We start from the raw sequence: 19,864 nt of genomic DNA, 5'->3' as shown, positions 1-19,864 counted from the left end.
AAGACTGAAAGTTGCCTATAATGATGCCCTGAGGCTTCTGTTAAAAAAGCCCAGATGGTGCTAGTGAACTGTTTGTGACTCAGAGTGAACACACTACAAGCCCTTCTAAGGAATCTGATGTTTAAATTTATGTGTCGTTTGAATGCATCAGAAAATATGATGATTCTGTTGTTGACAAATATTAAACACAGTGCCATCCGCTATTTCTCTGATCTATGGAGACACTGGTATAATTTCCTTTTAAAAGATTGAGGAACCTTTTATTGTATTTTTATGCCCATGTTGTACATGTTATTTGTCTGTCTGTTTGTTGTTTCCTTTTTACTATGGACCACGAGTCTACAATAAAGAAATACTACTACTACTACTTCTATTTTGGGAAACAAACGTCTGCGCTAGACGCCATTGCCAGGATTACTGCTGAAGGAGCTTGGAGTATGAGAGAAGGACGGATCGGGCGGTGCCCTCAACATCACATGTAAGCTTTATTTCCTTCTCCTTATATAATTTTTTTTAATAGCCTTGCAAAAAGCAGTTTTTAAAATTAATCAAACTTCAACCAGAAGCATCTGAGGAAACGTCTCAGTCTACAGCTGCAGAGGAAAACTACAACCTGCAGGACCTTAGACAGCCGAGCTGGTTTCTGATCATCATCAGTAGAGGATTTTAATAATTTTAAAGTTGGTTAATTACAATTTTGTTCTTGTGTTTCTTTCAGGTGCAACCTCTCCAAAGCTGGAGAGGTAGTGTGCCAGATCAGAAGCAGACTGAAGCCTGACATTATTGAGAAAATACGTTTTTAAATAAAAATTTATGACACATCATAAAGTTGCCAAAGCATTTTTCTCATAACACATTTCAAGATTCAAGAAAACAAGTTTCCCTGAACAATGAAAATCTTACTTTGCCGTCCACCCTGAATGCCAAAAAACATTATAAAATAAATAAACAATTAAAAAAACTAGATAGAAAATAAAGATAACATTAAAAAAAACTTGGAGTAAATAATCTATGTACATAAATGTGCAGTGTGCCACATTCAACAACAATCAGCTATGCAAAAAAAGAAAAGAAAAACAAACTCATGAGGTAGCTGATAAGATGCATTTGCAAAATTTATTATAAATAAGACACATAAAACAGTAAACAATCTTACTATAACTGTCTAAAATCACTAACACAATCACCATCCCTGTTCCACAAGCACCCTTCCCTCATACGTTCCCGCTGTGAGTAACTATTGTCATTAAAGATTGGTTTACTTAAGTTACACCACAATTCTGTTACCTTTACTAATCTTACATAATAACCCCTGTTTATAATTTATGATCTACAGAAAATAAATATTCACTCATGGTAGAATATGTATCATTTATTGAACACGTATTCCACATTGACATAGGGATGACAGATGTGAGGTATCAACTGCAACGCTGACCTTCTGATGCATCAGACGACCACAGCCAGCAGATGGAGCTCTTTGATTTGATCAAATGATTCAGAACAGCAAACCACTTTCATGCATTTGGGTCAAAGTTGGCTCGAGGATTCATGAGGCCTTGGTTTCACCACCCCTAGTGGGAGCTAGCCGCCTGGGTCCTGAAACGGTACCTAAGCCAACAAGGAGGGAGGCAATTTAGCATGCTATTCCATACACTTCACAGCAATCTTAAACCATTCACCTACCGAACCAGGGCGCACGCTGTGAATCGGCGGGAACAAACACGCACACGAACCTACCGCTGTGGCGTTCTGGCTCTCTTTATACCAGCCATCAATCACTGAACTGGTGTGTGCACGGTTCGCTAACCCGGAAGCGCATAGCTTGCTACTTCCGGTTGCATATTCCATGCAGTCTTTGAAAACATCTTTGCAAGTGCACTCCAAATTCTTGTACAGCAGAATATTGTAGGTGATGCTTACAATGACGACGATGAAGGCGCTGACATTCGTTGACAAAATCTTCAGGAAACCCCTCATCTCTGGTAGAAAGATTCAGACTGCTGACAGCTGAATCTGGAGCCTCAAGAAGAGATCTTTTCTTTTATTTTATTTCCACCACACCTGCAGCTCCGCCTCCATCATACGAAAAAAGCTGCTGAAACCACAGACTGTTGTGTTGACTTAAAGAAGCTTCTTACCAAAGCAGGAAATTCTTGCCCTCTTGTTGGTACATGTTTATTTCAGCGTGTGCTGTGCTTCCGTTCAGCCAACTGGCTCAGGTTCTATGTTTTTCCAACACCTTCAAGCTTTGCATACCCTTGTTTAACGTGATCTCTAACTAGTAAAACACACACACTGAATAATTTTATTGTCTGTAACTTAGGTGTTTTTTAACTGAGTTGTGGTAAAAGTCTCACAAAAGGTTGGTACTCTGTATAAAATGTAAATATAAACAGAATGTAATGATGCCAGGACAGCGTAAATGACCCCATCCAAGTACTCAGATAGGATGTTGCAACAATATAAATTAATGTAAGTTTAGATTTTTAGGCTTTTATAATAGTAAAAACTCCAAACACTTTAAATGCAGGCCTACATTTTCTATGAAAATACATAAAATACATATGAAATGAAAGTCACCATTTTGAAAGCTGCTACCTCAGTTTAGCTCTGTGCAAAAACAATAAAGTAGATTCTGTTTTACTTCACAAGGTCCAGATGATAAGAGTCTCACTACAGGTTGAGCTGTTAGACACGGAGGTGAGGGTAGCGTGATGTCCTTAAAAGAAGTCAAAATGAGGCTCAGTGGTGTGTGTGGCCTCCACGTGCCTGTAGGACCTCCCTACAACTCCTGGGCATGCTCCTGATGAGGTGGCGGGTGGTCTCCTGTGGGATCTCCTCGCAGACTTGGACTAAAGCATCCACCAACTCCTGGACAGTCTGTGGTCAACGTGGCGTTGGTGGATGGAGACTTGATGTCCCAGATGTTCTCAGCTGGATTAAGGTCTGGCGAACAGGTGGCCAGTCCATAGCATCAATGCCTTCGTCTTCCAGGAACCGCTGACACACCCCAGGCACATGACGTCTAGCATTGTCTTGCATTTGGAGGAACCCAGGACCAACCGCACCAGCATCTGGTCTCACAAGGGCTCTGAGGATCTCCTCTCGGTACCTAATGATATATTCTTAAGCTGATAGTAGGTTAACTTTGTAATTCCCTTAATGTGTTTTTCAAAGTTAAGGTCTGAGTCCATCACTACACCCAGATTTCTCAATCCTCACTAAGACCAGGAAAGTAGATCCTAGACCTCCAGTCCTTGCTAAGACCAGGAAAGTAGATCCTAGACTGCCAGTCCTCGCTAAGAACAGGAAGTACATCCTAGAACTCCAGTCCTCACTAAGACCAGGAAAGTAGATCCTAGAACTCCAGTCCTCACTAAAACCAGGAAAGTAGATCCTAGACCTCCAGTCCTCGCTAAGACCAGGAAGTAGATCCTAGATCTCCAGTCCTCACTAAGACCAGGAAAGTAGATCCTAGAACTCCAGTCCTCACTAAGACCAGGAAAGTAGATCCTAGAACTCCAGTCCTTGCTATGACCAGGAAAGTAGATCCCAGAACTCCAGTCCTCACTAATACCAGGAAGTAGAATGTAGAACACCAGTACTTACTAAGACCAGGAAAGTAGATCCTAGTACTCCAGTCCTCACTAAGACCAGGAAAGTAGATCCTAGAACTCCAGTCCTTGCTAAGACCAGGAAAGTAGATCCCAGAACTCCAGTCCTCACTAATACCAGGAAGTAGAATCTAGAACACCAGTACTTACTAAGACCAGGAAAGTAGATCCTAGACCTCCAGTCCTCACTAAGACCAGGAAAGTAGATCCTAGAACTCCAGTCCTCACTAAGACCAGGAAAGTAGATCCTAGAACTCCAGTCCTCACTAAGACCAGGAAAGTAGATCCTAGACCTCCAGTCCTCACTAAGACCAGGAAAGTAGATACCAGAACTCCAGTCCTCACTAATACCATGAAGTAGAATCTAGAACACTAGTACTTACTAAGACCAGGAAAGTAGATCATAGAACTCCAGTCCTCACTAAGACCAGCAAAGTAGACTCTAGACCTCCAGTCCTCACTAAGACCAGGAAGTAGATCCTAGAACTCCAGTCCTTACTAAGACTAGGAAGTAGACCCTAGAACTCCAGTCCTCACTAAGACCAGGAAAGTAGATCCTAGACCTCCAGTACTCGCTAAGACCAGGAAATAGGTCCTAGAACTCCAGTTGGCGACTGTGGACAGTGGGCCACAGTTTGCCAGCCTGGGAGGGATTTGAGTCTTGTGCGGATCTAAGAGTTTTTGTGTGTGTGAATAGTCTGAAATTTGAGTTATGAGTAGTTTTCGTGTGAGATCTGAGTCTAACTTATTGTCCCTGCTTGAGATGAGGTGACTTTTTGGTTTATAGGAACAGTTTTGGTGACGCTGCCTGGTGACGGTAATGCTGTAGGTGACGTAGTTCCGGGGGAGACGGCAGATTCAAACTAGGCGCCCAAACATTTCTACTTTCATTCGATTGTATTTTGTGCCAACCTAATTAAAATACTCTTTAAAGTAGGACTATAGTGTCTTTAAAAGGTACACTCTGGAGCACAGCGGGGAGGATTTGGCCAGCCTGACAGATTTTATAGATCGTTGTTACGACAGAATCGTCATGGGGAAACCAAACAACACCTCCACCCCCTCCACCTCATCTAAATCCAAGAGACAGCGAAATGAGGATTCACCTGGAGCTATTTCACCACCGGGGAACGACTCAACAGATGTTCTGATCTCCATAGATAAGAAACTCAGTAGTTTTGATGCGCGTTTGAGTCTGGTAGAAATTCTCCACAAGGAGTTCCAGGCGCTACGTGAATCATTAGAATTCAGCCAGAAGCAGGTGGAAAGTCTGGCTGCAGAAAATGCCGGTCTCAGAGAGACGGTAAAATCCCTCACCAAGGGCTTGACCCGTCTCTCAGATGAAAATAAGAAGATCAAGGAAACGGTGATCGATCTGCAGGCGCGGAGCATGAGAGAGAACCTGGTATTTGCAGGGATTCCAGAGCAGACGGAGGAGGACCCCGAGACCACGGTGAAAAACTTCATCAAAACCCACCTGAAGCTCCCAGAGGAAACGGTGAAAAACATCTCCTTTCACAGAGTCCATCGGCTCGGCGGGAGGAAACCCGGGTCCAGCAGACCAAGACCCATCGTAGCGAAGTTCGTCAGCTTCAAACAGAAGGAGCAGGTGAAGAACCAGGGCCGCGAACTGAAGGGGACCAACTTCGGAGTAAACGACCAATATCCGAGAGAGATTCTGGACCGACGGAGAGTCCTGTTTCCCATCAGGAGGAAATCTATGGCTAATGGCGCTCGCGCTGTCATCGCGGTGGATAAACTGTTTATTAATGGACAACTGTACCGCGACCCGGACATCACTCCGTGGCTCTTCTGATCCCAGGTGCTGTATGTCAATCTCTCCAAATGATCACTCTTAACTCGCCATTATAGATCACTGACAGTAGAACACACTGCTCGTCTCACCACAGCCTCTACATCTAGATCGATGTATTTTTTTCTGTTTTGTTTTTATATTTCACACAAATACTTTTCTCACTTTTCACTATCTTTCACGCTTTCACTGTTAATTGTAATCCAGCTCGTAATACCAGCAGCGCACGCGGCCGGTCGAACACCGTCAGGACGCACAGCCGCACCATACATGATACATATAAACACTCGCGTTTTATGTATGAGAGAACACGCATTAAGGTACATATACGGACATTTAACATACGGACAAACGCGCGCAATCAGGCTGCATGCAAACACGCGCGAACACGCAAGAGGGGCGCACAAAGACACACGCGTCAGTAACACGCATGAAGCATTAAACCGTTCACAATAACCATGTTAAAAATCGTCTGTTGGAATGTACATGGAGCCGGTTCCAGGGAGAAGAGGTTGAAGATCTTTAATAAATTACAGGAGCTGCAGGCTGACATTGTCTTACTACAAGAGACTCATTTAACAAACTCAACCATAGATCTTCTTAAAACAGCTCAGTTTCCTCATGTTTACTCAGCCTGTTATAATTCTAGGCAGAGAGGAGTAGCTACTCTTATTAATAAGAGACTAAATTTTGACATAGATAGCACAGTAGTGGATCCGGAAGGCAGATTTCTGATAACTTTATTATCTATTTGTAATATCAAATTATGTATTACCAATGTGTACGGCCCCAATGCAGATGATCCCTCCTTTTTCCACTCCCTGTTTGCTACACTCCAGAATTATTCAGATAACAGAATAGTGCTAGCTGGTGATTTTAATGTAGTCTTGACTGAACATGATCGCTGCAGCACATCAGGTAGTCATCGAGTCTGGCAGTCGTCAGAAACTATCAAACAGTACATGAAGGATTTTGGTCTTTGCGATGCTTGGCGCTCTCACCATCCTAAACTAAGAGAATACACCTTCTTCTCTTCAGTTCACCACTCCTTCTCTAGAATAGATTATATTTTAAATAGTAACTCACTAATGGGCGACATTTCAGAGACTCAGATACATCCAATCAGCATCAGCGATCACGCACCAGTTTCATTCACTCTGAGAAACAAAAATAATAAACCGATTGGTCAAAGCTGGAGATTTAACACCTCTTTATTGAAAGATCCTGAGTTTATTGATTATTTTAAAAAAGAATGGTCAATTTATATAGAAAAAAATGACATGCCTGAAACTTCAGCGTGTCTCCTTTGGGAAGCAGGAAAAGCAGTAATGCGAGGGAAAATAATTTCCTTCTCCTCACATAAGAAGAAGAAGGAAACAGCAAGAGTTTTAGAATTAGAACTCAGGATTAAATCATTGGAGGAGGCTTACCGCATTTCCCCCGAAGAGCACACAATGAATAATATAAGGAAAACTAAATTGCAGCTTAAAGAAATTATAGATAAAAAAACACAGTTTTTAGTGCAAAGACTTCGCTTGGAGAACTTTGAACATAGTAACAAATCTGGAAAGTTTTTAGCAAATCAACTAAAAACAAACAAGGAGAAAACAACAATCTCCTCTGTTAAAGATCAAGACGGAAACATCAGCCATGACCCAGACAAGATAAATGACACGTTTAGAAGCTTCTATAAAACATTATATGAATCACAGATTAATCCAACAGATGAACATATGGAACAATTTTTAAACAACATTAATCTACCAAAACTAAAAAATGAAAATAAAATAACTTTAGATGCACCTATTACTGTAGATGAACTCCACGAAGCTCTCCAACATATGCCCAACAATAAAGCCCCGGGTCCAGATGGTTACTCAGCAGAATTTTACAAGGAATTCTGGACAACGCTAGCTCCTACATTTTATAATATGTTGTTAGAAATACAGGAAAAACAAAAAATACCGCAAAATATGAACTTAGCTAATATAACACTATTGCTAAAACCAGGCAAAGACCCCACACTTCCATCCAGTTACCGTCCCATATCTTTAATAAATGTAGACCTGAAAATAATTAGTAAAGCTCTTGCCAGAAGGATAGAAAAAATAACCCCTCTTATAATACATCCGGACCAGACAGGTTTTATAAAAGGTCGACATTCATCTACTAACACACGTAGACTAATTAACCTCATTGATTACTCTACTTTACATAATCTAGAATCCACAATCATTTCTCTAGATGCAGAAAAAGCCTTCGACAGGGTAAACTGGAAGTTTCTATTTGCAACACTAGACAAATTTGGGTTTGGACCTTCTTTCATAGAGTGGATTAAAATATTATATAATAACCCAAATGCATGTGTGAAAACCAACGATCAAACTTCTCCAAGCTTCCGCTTACAGAGAGGCACCAGACAGGGCTGCCCACTCTCCCCCTCACTTTTTGCCATTTTCATAGAGCCGTTAGCAGCTGCTATTAGACAAAATACAGAAATTAAAGGAATCCAGGGCAAAAATATAGAACATAAAATAAGTCTTTATGCAGATGATGTATTACTTTTCCTTCAGAACTCACAAACATCACTCTCTGAGACAATCACAGTTATTAATAAGTTCTCATCAATATCTGATTATTCTATTAACTGGTCTAAGACTACAGCCATGTCCATCAACTGTGACCTACAAAACATCCCTAATATCAAAATACAGACAGGAAACATTAGATATTTAGGTATAAATATTTCCCCCAGATTATCAGATTTAACAAAATTAAACTATGTTCAGCTACTAAAAACAATAGAAGATGATCTATTACGGTGGAGGCGCTTACCCATCTCAATAATGGGGAGAGTTGCCACCATTAAGATGATGATCCTACCTAAAGTTAATTATTTATTTTCAATGATACCCACTAAACCCTCCACCAGTTGGTTTAAATCTCTGGACTCTTTCATATCCAAGTTTCTTTGGAAAAACAAGCCGTCACGTATCAGTCTTAAAACCTTACAGCAGACTAAAGATAGAGGAGGACTGGACCTACCAAACTTTAATCACTACTTTATAGCTAACAGGCTGCAGTACATCTCCAAGTGGCTCAAACCCAGTTATCTGGATGAGCCGTGGCTAGATGTGGAGCAGGCTTTGTGTGAGGACTTAGTCATCTCTGACCTGCCGTTCATCAGCTCAACCATTAAACCATATAAGTGCTTTAAAAGCCTTAACATCCGTTTTTCCTTAATGGCTTGGTGGGAATTCTGTAAGATAACCAGATCTTCCCTCTTTCCATGTAGACTTACACCCATCTGGAACAACCCTGACATCCTGCAGAACAAAAAGATGATAAACTTCACTCAATGGAAGACTAAAGGAATACAACAGTTAGGACAGATAATAGAAAATGGAAACTTTGTATCTTTCAACACAATTGTCTCACAGTATGGAATCAACAGCAATAAATTCTTAGAGTACCACCAACTAAAATCAATTATATATAAGAAGTATACCCCTGTACAGTTAGACTTGCAGCTTCCTGTCAGAATAGCAGAATTCCTGAATCATAATACTCCAAAATTATTATCAAAAATATATAGATTACTTGCAAAGCTAGAAGACAGGATATCTCTCCCAACTTCAAAATGGGAAGATGATTTATCTAATAACTTTGATCAGAAAAGATGGTCGCAAATATGTTTAAACACGTTTAAAATGACTCAGAATTCAAATATACAACTAATACAATTCAAAATTCTCCATAGAACTCATTATACAGGACACAGGATGTTCAGGATGGGCCTTTCACCATCAGATATCTGCCCACACTGCTCTGAGAACACCTCTGATAGCTACATCCATGCGCTGTGGTCCTGCACACCTGTCCAAAGGTTCTGGATTAAGGTGTGTGAAGATCTCTCAAAATGGTTTAAAACTAGTTTTCCTGCAAACCCCACACTTTGCCTACTGGGCGACCTGGGTGACACCAACATAGGAATACACTCCATAAACTTGGTCCTCGCAGTCTTATGCATCGCAAAGAAAACTATTCTTGTGAACTGGAAAGATAAGAATAATTTGTCTATCCAGCAGTTTAGAAATCTCCTGTTAGATCACATCAGCATTGAGACAATGTCTGCCTCCTCCAGGAACCAATCTGATGACTTTCATTCCCTCTGGTCCCCTGTGACTGGCTACATCACTTAATGTAGGTGGAGGATTGCGGCTTCGCTGGGATGGGGGCGGATGTGGGTGGGGGGTCCCTGGTGGCTTCAGGTCTCCGGTTGTCTCCTGGGTGGGGATCTAGGCTGCTCCGCTGCTGGGTCGGCTGGGGGTTCCGGTCTGGGCGGGCGGCATTGGGTGGGCCCCGGGGTGGGGCTGCCTCGTGGCGGTGGGGGGTGGCTGCCGGGGTGCCTGGGTCGGTGTCCGTCGGCCCCTGGCCGGGTGGCCGGTCGGGCCCGGGGTGGGCCGGGTGGGGGCCCCGGGCTCTGGGGTGTCGGGTCTCCCCCTGCTCCTGGGGGTGGGGGGTCTGCCGCTGCTGGGGGGGGCTGGGCCCGTCCGGATGTGCCGTGCCGGGGGTTGGTCCGTGCCCTGGTGCTTGGTCGCAGCCCCGGAACCTGGGTGGGGGTGTGTGTGTGTGTGTGTCTGTGGGTATGCTGGTGTGTGGGTGGGTGTAGAGGGACGTGTGTGCCGTATGTGTGTGTGGGTGTGTATGAAGGTCTGGGTGTGTGCGTGTATGTGTGTGTGTGAGTAATGTGCGGGTGTGTGTGTGGAGGTCTATGTGGGATGTGGGTGTGTGTGAAGGTATGTATATATGAGGGTGTGCACGTGGAGGTCGAGGTGTGTGTGGAGGAGTGAAGGAGTGGGTGGAGGCGTGAGTATGTATGGAGGTGCTTGTGTGTATATGCAGGTATGTATGTGAGTGTGTGTGTAGTGGTGTATGTGTATGGAGGGGTATGAGAGTGTGTGTGTATGTGGGCACCGGTGTGTGTGTTTATAGGTATGTGCGTGACGTGTGTGTGTGGAGGTATGTGCACGTATTGAGGTGTTGGTATATAGAGGTGTGTGAGAGTGTGTGTGAGTGGCTGGGGAGAAAAAAAAAAAAAAAGGAGTGTGTGCGTTTGCAGGGGGTTAGGACGTGTCCTCTGGGGGGCGCCCTGGCTGGGTGTTGGGGGCGGGGGCCTGGGGTTCCCTTCCTTCGCCTCGCCCCCCTCCCACTCAGAAAGAGAAAAGTGGCCCCTTGGGCTGGTGGCTGGCCCCTGGGGGGGTTCGTGGCGTGCCTGGGTTGGGGTGCCTGCTCTGGGCTCTGGGGCGGGGTGGGGGGGGTGGGGGCCTGGCTCGTGTCTCCTCGCCTCCTGGCTGGGGCTGTCCCCCCGCGGCGTGGGGTGGCGGGAGGATGGTGGTGGGGGGATGGTGTTTGTGTGTGTGTGTGTGTGTATGTGGGGGGGGGGGGGGGGGGGGGAGTGGTGTGTGTGTGGGGGGATGGGTGGTGGAGGGATGGTGTGTGTGTGTGGGAGGGTGGGGTGTGTGGAGGTGGATGTGTGGTGTGTGGGAGGGGGGGTGGTGTGGGTGTGGGAGGATGAATGGTGGAGGGATGATGTATGTGGGGGAGGATGGGGTATGTGTGGGAGAATGTATGGTGCAGGGATGGGGAGTGTGTGGGAGGATGGATGGTGGAAGAATGGTGTGTGTGCAGGAGGATGGATGGTGTATGGGAGGGAGGATGGTGTGTGTGTGGGGGAGTGGTGTATGTTTGGGAGAGTGGGTGATGGAGGGGTGGTGTGTGTGTGTGTGGGACGATGGGGTACGTGAAGGTGGATGCTTGGTGTAGGAGAGGGAGGACGGTGTATGTGTAGGAGAATGATGTATGTGTGGGAGGATGGGTAGTGGAAGGATGGTGTGTGTGTGTGTGTGTGTGTGTGTGTGGGAGGTGTGAAGGTGGAGGATGGTGTATGTGTGGGAGGATGAGTGGTGGAGGGATGATGTGTGTGTGGGAGGATGGGGTAGGTGTGGGAGAGTGTATGGTGGAAGGATGGTGAGTGTGTGGGAGGAAGGATGGTGTGTGTGTGGAAGGATGGATGGTGGAAGGATGGTGAGTGTGTGGGAGGAAGGATGGTGTGTGTGTGGAAGGATGGATGGTGGAAGGATGGTGTGTGTGTGTGGGAGGACAGAGTATGTGAGGGTTGGATGGTGTATGTGTGGGAGGATGAATGGAGGAGTGGAAGGAGAGTGTGTGTGTTTGTGTGTGTTGGTCTGGGGGGGGGGCAGGACTGGTTCTCGGGGTGTGCGGCTGGGCGCTGGGGTGTGGGGCTGGCCTCTGGCGGTGGCCGTCTGGGCGGGCCGGGTCCCCCCGGGTGGCGTGCTGGCCCTTGGCCTGTGGGGGTGGGGGGTGTCCCTGCGCTCCTGGGCCCGGGCCCTCTGCCCCGTCTGTCCCGGGCGGCCGGTGCCCGGGGGGGTCGGGGACTGCTGGGGTCTCCTGCTGCTGCCTTCCTGGGCGGGCGAGTGGTCGTCTCTGTGGACCGGTCGGGATCTGTAGCCTACGGGGGGGCTGGTGGCCTGGGTCTCGGGACCGCTGGCCTGACTCTGGCCTCTGTTCAAGTGAGGTGGCATCTGCATGATCACTCTGCATGGTCACTCCTTCCTGAACGTCTCCACACAGTCTTTGCGTTGCCGTGTGGCCGAGTTCTCCAGCATATCCACACAGGTTTCTCTGCGCGTGTTCTTGAATACAGCAGTTTCACTTATATCTATTATCATATGTTTTTTTCTTTTTTTTTTTTTTTTTTTTTTTTTTTTTTTTTTTTTATTATTTCTGTTCTTATTATTATTATTATTACTCTTACTTTTATTATTATTACTACTACTATTATTATTATTACTATTATTGTGATTATTATTATTGTTACTATTATCAACTAGTTGTGTAATGACCTACTGGCCAGGATGATCTTAGCTATATATGTTGCAAGTAGTATGGATTACATGGTTTTCTGTATAATGTTTTAAGTCCCCACCCGCACTCCCCGCACCCTTTCTGTCCCTCTCTCTCCCCTCCCTCTTCTCTCTACTTTCTTTTCTATCTCTCTCTCTCTCTGTCCCCTCCGGTCGAGTCCAGCATTAAGAGTCTGATTTAATAAAGTTTTTCATGTCATCAAGAGGGACTTTATACATGTAGTATAAATCCCTGCTTGATAGAGTAAAATTGCCCAGCACCAGACAGCAGCCAGACAATCATTCTGTTTGCAACGATGCTGGACAAGACAGGTTAAAAAAAAAAAAAAAAAAAAAAAGGAAATAGGTCCTAGAACTCCACTCCTCACTAAGGCCAGGAAAGTAGATCCTAGACCTACAGTACTCGCTAAGACCAGGAAGTAGATCCTAGAACTCCAGTCCTTACTAAGACCAGGAAAGTAGATCCTATAACTCCAGTCTTCACTAATATCAGGAAGTAGAATCTAGAACACCAGTACTTACTAAGACCAGGAAAGTAGATCCTAGAACCCCAGTCCTCACTAAGACCAGGAAGTAGATCCTAGAACTCCAGTCCTTACTAAGACCAGGAAAGTAGATCCTAGAACTCCAGTCCTCACTAAGACCAGGAAAGTAGTTCCTAGAACTCCAGTCCTCACTAAGACCAGGAATGTAAATCCTAGAACTCCAGTCCTCACTAAGACCAGGAAAGTAGATCCTAGAACTCCAGTCCTCACTAAGACCAGGAATGTAGATCCTAGAACTCCAGTCCTCACTAAAACCAGGAATGTAGACCCTAGAACTCCAGTCCTCACTAAGACCAGCAAAGTAGACTCTAGACCTCCATTCGTCACTAAGACCAGGAACTTAGATCCTAGAACTCCACTCCTCACTAAGACCAGGAAAGTAGATACCAGAACTCCAGTCCTCACTAAGACCAGGAAGTAGAATCTAGAACACCAGTACTTACTAAGACCAGGAAAGTAGATCCTAGAACTCCAGTCCTCACTAAGACCAGGAAAGTAGATCCTAGAACTCCAGTCCTCACTAAGACCAGGAAAGTAGATCCTAGAACTCCAGTCCTCACTAAGACCAGGAAAGTAGATCCTAGACCTCCAGTCCTCACTAAGACCAGGAAAGTAGATACCAGAACTCCAGTCCTCACTAATACCATGAAGTAGAATCTAGAACACTAGTACTTACTAAGACCAGGAAGTAGATCCTAGAACTCCAGTCCTCACTGAGACCAGCAAAGTAGACTCTAGACCTCCAGTCTTCACTAAGACCAGGAAGTAGATCCTAGAACTCCAGTCCTTACTAAGACTAGGAAGTAGACCCTAGAACTCCAGTCCTCACTAAGACCAGGAAAGTAGATCCTAGACCTCCAGTATTCGCTAAGACCAGGAAATAGGTCCTAGAACTCCACTCCTAACTAAGACGAGGAAAGTAGTTCCTAGAACTCCAGTCCTCACTAAGACCAGGAAAGTAGATCCTAGAACTCCAGTCCTCATTAAGACCAGGAAAGTAGATCCTAGAACTTCAGTCCTCACTAAGACCAGGAAAGTAGATCCTAGACCTCCAGTCCTCACTAAGACCAGGAAAGTAGATCCTAGAACTCCAGTCCTCACTAAGACAAGGAAAGTAGATCCTAGAACTTCAGTCCTCACTAAGACCAGGAAAGTAGATCCTAGACCGCCAGTCCTCACTAAGACCAGGAAAGTAGATCCCAGAACTCCAGTCCTCACTAATACCAGGAAGTTGAATCTAGAACACCAGTACTTATTAAGACCAGGAAAGTAGATCCTAGAACTCCAGTCCTCACTGAGACCAGCAAAGTAGACTCTAGACCTCCAGTCTTCACTAAGACCAGGAAGTAGATCCTAGAACTCCAGTCCTTACTAAGACCAGGAAAATAGATCCTAGAACTCCAGTCCTCACTAAGACCAGGAAAGTAGATCCTAGACCTCCAGTCCTCACTAAGACCATAAAAGTAGATCCTAGATCTCCAGTCCTCACTAAGACCAGGAAAGTAGATCCTAGAACTCCAGTCCTCACTAATACCAGGAAGTAGAATCTAGAACACCAGTACTTACTAAGACCAGGAAAGTAGATCCTAGAACTCCAGTCCTCACTGAGACCAGCAAAGTAGACTCTAGACCTCCAGTCTTCACTAAGACCAGGAAGTAGATCCTAGAACTCCAGTCCTTACTAAGACCAGGAAGTAGATCCTAGAACTGCAGTCCTTACTAAGACCAGGAAAGTAGATCCCAGAATTCCAGTCCTCACAAAAACCAGGAAAGTCGATCCTAGAACTCCAGTCCTCACTGAGACCAGCAAAGTAGACTCTAGACTTCCAGTCTTCACTAAGACCAGGAAAGTAGATCCTAGACCTCCAGTCCTCACTAAGACCAGGAAAGTAGATCCTAGAACTCCAGTCCTCACTAAGACCAGGAAAGTAGATCCTAGAACTTCTGTCCTCACTAAGACCAGGAAAGTAGATCCTAGACCTCCAGTCCTCACTAAGACCAGGAAAGTAGATCCTAGAACTCCAGTCCTCACTAAGACCAGGAATGTAGATCCTAGAACTCCAGTCCTCACTAAGACCAGGAAAGTAGATCCTAGAACTCCAGTCCTCACTAAAACCAGGAATGTAGACCCTAGAAGTCCAGTCCTCACTAAGACCAGCAAAGTAGACCCTAGACCTCCAGTCTTCACTAAGACCAGGAACTTAGATCCTAGAACTCCAGTCCTCACTAAGGCCAGGAAAGTAGATCCTAGAACTCCACTCTTCACTAAGACCAGGAAAGTAGATCCCAGAACTCCAGTCCTCACTAATACCAGGAAGTAGAATCTAGAACACCAGTACTTACTAAGACCAGGTCCCTCCAGACCTGGAGTCCTCTCTTGACTTCCCTGCGCTCCGGAGGAGTACCCCAGACTGTGCTGCTTTGCTGTGTGATGGGCTGGCTGATGCTGCTCCAGTTCTGGTGGAGCCCGAGACTCGTCCATCTCCTGGCCCAGTGTCCGAACACCACCGGATCCCTCAGCGTTCCACATCCCGGCCTATGACTTCGGCCTCCCGCCGCCGCAGGCTCCTCAAGGAGGCTGTGCTCCGGCGCTCCGGGGGTGTTTTTCCTTCTTCCACACCACCTCTGGCAACACAATGCGCGGGGCTCGAGTCTGTTGTCCCACAGCCTGTCTCCGACATGAGAAAATACAATCCAGTTGAAACCTCTTCACAACCCCAGGACATCCTACATTCATCCCCACCAAGGCCACTCTTCTCTCCTACTACGGTGATAGTTGGAGATTCAATCATAAAACACATCCGATTTTTCAATGCAGTTACGCACTGTTTTCCTGGTGCTTCAGTCTCCGATATTTTAAGTAAACTCCCGGTCATCCTGCAGTCAGCTCCTGTCACAGTCCACAGGCTCATAATTCACGTGGGGACTAATGATACAGCACACGAGCATTCAGAAATCACTAAAAAACACTTCATTGAGCTTCTCACTTTCCTCGACTCTGTAAGACTGAGTGTCTTCATTTCAGGCCCCATTCCCACGTTGTCCCGTGGCGCAGGCCGGTTTAGCAGAATACTTGGACTTAATACTTAGCTCCACTCAATGTTCAGTTCCCATAATGTTAGTTTTATTGACAATTTTAATTTATTTTGGAACCGTGCCTCACTGTTTTGTGGAGATGGCCTTCATCCGAACAGGTCGGGTTGCCGCATACTTGCGGCTAATATGCAACACGCGGTGCAAACTTGCACACGTGCATGACTGTTTACATTTACATCAAACGCCCCCACTGTGACCTCAGCCTCTTCTTCTCCGATGACTGCACATTCCACCGCCGCTGAGGTCGCCTCCTGCTGGCCACTGCAGGTATTTCCCATTGAAACAGTTGTACGGGAGAGAATCCATGGTGCCATTGGGTCAAAATCAAAATCATTTGTTCCTTTTTGCCTTAGAAAAAACCTAATTCAGGTTAAAATTACTACTCCTTTTCTTACCCCACGCACAACTAATTTTTGTCTTCTTAATGTGAGGTCCCTAACAAACAAGTCCTTTCTCTGCCAAGAGTTCATCATGTCAAATGATATTGATTTTTTATTTATTACTGAGTCGTGGCTTACACCTGGCTGTACTATCCCCTTAACTGAAGCCTGTCCACCTGAGCACTCTAGCTTTAATCACCCAAGATTGTCTGGTCGTGGAGGTGGAATTGCGGTGATCTATAAATCTGATTACAAATGCTCCGCCCTCCCTAATGATACGTTTTCTTCATTTGAATCCCTGGTCTTTCTTCTCTGTGGCCCATCACCAGCATTCTGTGCAGTTATCTATAGGCCACCTAAAACCACCACTGAATTCATTGAAGAATTCTCGGATTTTCTTGTGTGCACTATTGCCAAATATGATAGGGTGATCATTGTTGGTGATTTTAACATACATGTGTGTTGTCCCAGTTCTTCTAGTTTTACCACTGATTTTATTAGTCTTATAGATTCTTTTAACTTAGTCCAACATGTAAAAAATCCAACCCATAACAGAGGACATACTCTTGACCTTGTCCTCTCCCTCGGAGTTGACATTGATAATGTAAACCTCTTGGATTTCTGTGTTTCTGACCATAAGGGTGTCTCATTCAAAACTAATTTGCATTCTACCATACAAAAGCTTACATCAAGCAGCCGTACTCGCAGTTTCAAACCCAACTCAACAAACAGTTTTAGCACCATGTTTCTGGCTGCACCGATTAGCAATTTGCAAACAAATGTGTCATCAGTAATTGAACTCCTGGACAATTTCAATAATACATGCCAGGAAATTCTAGATATTATTGCCCCATATAAAACAAAACCTATCAAAAGGAATTTCCTACCCTGGCTTAATCATCATACGAGGCAGTTAAAACAACAATGCAGAAAAGCAGAACGCAAATGGAAAAAAGATAAACTTGTGGTATCTTTAGAAAACCTTAGACACCATATGCTTGCCTACCAATTGGCAGTGGGAGAAGCACACAAATTGTATTTCTCAGAGTTAATCTCAAACAGCAACAACTCTAGAATATTATTTAAAACAATAAACTTAGTTACTTGCCCTCCTACCCCTCCTATCGATGCTTCTGCTGCAAAATGTGAGCAGTTTCTCATTCATTTTGTTAATAAAATTGCCAACATTAGGAATAACATTCCACCTGCCCCTGGAAACTTTGATATCCCGAACCAAACTGTGTCCTCACTGACACATTTTAAACAAATTTCTTTATCCAATTTAAAGGATCTTATTCAGCATGCAAACCCTACTACCTGCAAATTAGACATTCTGCCCACTAGATTTTTAAGGGACATCTTCGACACCGTGGGTCCCCACATCCTCTCTATTATTAACAGTTCATTGTCGTCTGGTTGTGTCCCCCCTGGTCTCAAGAGTGCTGTAGTTCGACCGATTCTAAAAAAACCCTCACTTAATCCTCTGGACCTGAACAATTTCAGACCTATATCAAATCTGCCTTTGTTAGCCAAGCTTTTAGAAAAGACTGTTGCCACCCAGCTGACTGAGCACATGAAAAATAACAATATGTTTGAAAAGTTTCAATCCGGCTTTCACTCACACCACAGTACCGAAACTGCCCTTATAAAAGTCACCAATGACCTGCTCTTAGCCGCTGATACTGGTCTATGCTCAATTTTAATTTTACTTGATTTAAGTTCAGCATTCGATACAGTTGACCACGCCACGTTGTTAAAGCGTCTCAGAAATTTTATTGGCATTACTGACTCTGCATTATCTTGGTTTTCCTCTTACCTTTCATCCCGGTCATTCTCTGTAGTACTTGGAGAGTTTTCATCTTCCTCTGCCCCCCTATCATACGGTGTTCCACAAGGTTCCATCCTTGGGCCTATTTTATTTTCCATTTACATGCTTCCCATAGGTCAAATCATTCAAAACCACAATATAAATTTCCATCTATATGCAGACGACACACAACTATACGTCCCGCTGGCTATGAATGACCCGGAATCCGTCACTCCCATTTTTAACTGTCTTTCTGACATAAAGGTCTGGATGTCCCAAAATTTTTTAGAACTCAATGAATCAAAAACAGAAATAATTCTATTCGGTCCACCTCAAGTCACCCAAAATTTCTCTTCTCTTGATAGTTTATCCAATCTGGTAAAACCATCTGCCCGTAACCTGGGGGTTATTTTAGATTCACAATTTGATTTTAGCCCTCAGGTTACAAAGGTTGTCCAATCTTGTTTTTATCAGATTCGTAACATAGCCAAGATCAAACATTTTATTTCCCAGTCTGACCTGGAAAAGGTGATACACGCACTAATTTCCTCCCGGTTGGACTATTGTAATGCACTATACGCAGGTTTAGGTCTGAAGTTGCTCAGTTGTCTCCAGCTGGTCCAAAACTCTGCAGCAAGACTTTTAACAGGCACTAAAAAACATGAACACATCACCCCTATCTTAGCTTCCCTACATTGGTTACCGGTCAATTTTAGAATTGATTTTAAAATCTTATTAATTACTTTTAAAGCCCTCCATGGTGTAGCCCCCACCTATATTTGTGAAATGCTCTCCCCCTATGTCCCGGGTCGGTGCCTGCGCTCCTCAGGTCAGAGCCTCCTGACTGTGCCCCCCTCCCGTCTCCTCACTAGAGGAGACCGGGCCTTCTCAGTCAGAGCTCCTAAATTGTGGAACTCTCTGCCTGAGGAGCTCAGGGTAGCCAACACTGTAAGCACTTTTAAAGCTAAATTAAAAACTTACTTTTATAGAATGGCTTTCTTATTGTGAATTTGTTTTTATTAATTTTATTGTCTCCTTTGAATTCATGTTTTATTGTTTTACTTTTGTGTATGTGTTCTTAAATGCTGTGAAGCACTTTGTAACTTTGTTTCGAAAAGTGCTATATAAATAAAGTTATTATTATTATTACTTACTAAGACCAGGAAAGTAGATCCTAGAACTCCAGTCCTCACTGAGACCAGCAAAGTAGACTCTGGACCTCCAGTCTTCACTAAGACCAGGAAAGTAGATCCTAGAACTCCAGTCCTTACTAAGACCAGGAAAGTAGATCCTAGAACTCCAGTCCTCACTAAGACCAGGAAAGTAGATCCTAGACCTCCAGTCCTCACCAAGATCAGGAACGTAGATCCTAGAACTCCAGTCCTCACTAAGACCAGGAACATAGATCCTAGAACTCCAGTCCTCACTAAGACCAGGAAAGTAGATCCTAGAACTCCAGTCCTCACTAAAACCAGGAATGTAGATCCTAGACCTCTAGTCCTCACTAAGACGAGGAAAGTAGATCGTAGATCCTAGAACTCCAGTCCTCACTAAGACCAGGAATGTAGATCCTAGAACTCCAGTCCTCACTAAAACCAGGAATGTAGATCCTAGACCTCTAGTCCTCACTAAGACGAGGAAAGTAGATCGTAGATCCTA

At 44.5% G+C, this 19,864-nt stretch overlaps 1 long non-coding RNA gene across 1 annotated transcript; it reads right to left on the bottom strand.

The window, feature by feature from the left end:
* Positions 1-1,090: 1,090 nt before the first annotated feature.
* Positions 1,091-2,207, bottom strand: LOC121652339. Its single transcript, XR_006012585.1, has 2 exons — positions 1,687-2,207; positions 1,091-1,611 (listed from the first exon to the last, which is right to left on the bottom strand). It is a non-coding gene; the product is annotated as an uncharacterized LOC121652339 (long non-coding RNA).
* Between the last annotated feature and the right edge of the window lie 17,657 nt (positions 2,208-19,864).

The sequence above is a fragment of the Melanotaenia boesemani genome, chromosome 13 (genome assembly GCF_017639745.1).
Source record: "Melanotaenia boesemani isolate fMelBoe1 chromosome 13, fMelBoe1.pri, whole genome shotgun sequence".
Taxonomy (NCBI): domain Eukaryota; kingdom Metazoa; phylum Chordata; class Actinopteri; order Atheriniformes; family Melanotaeniidae; genus Melanotaenia; species Melanotaenia boesemani.
This window is presented reverse-complemented; position numbering and strand designations above follow the sequence as displayed.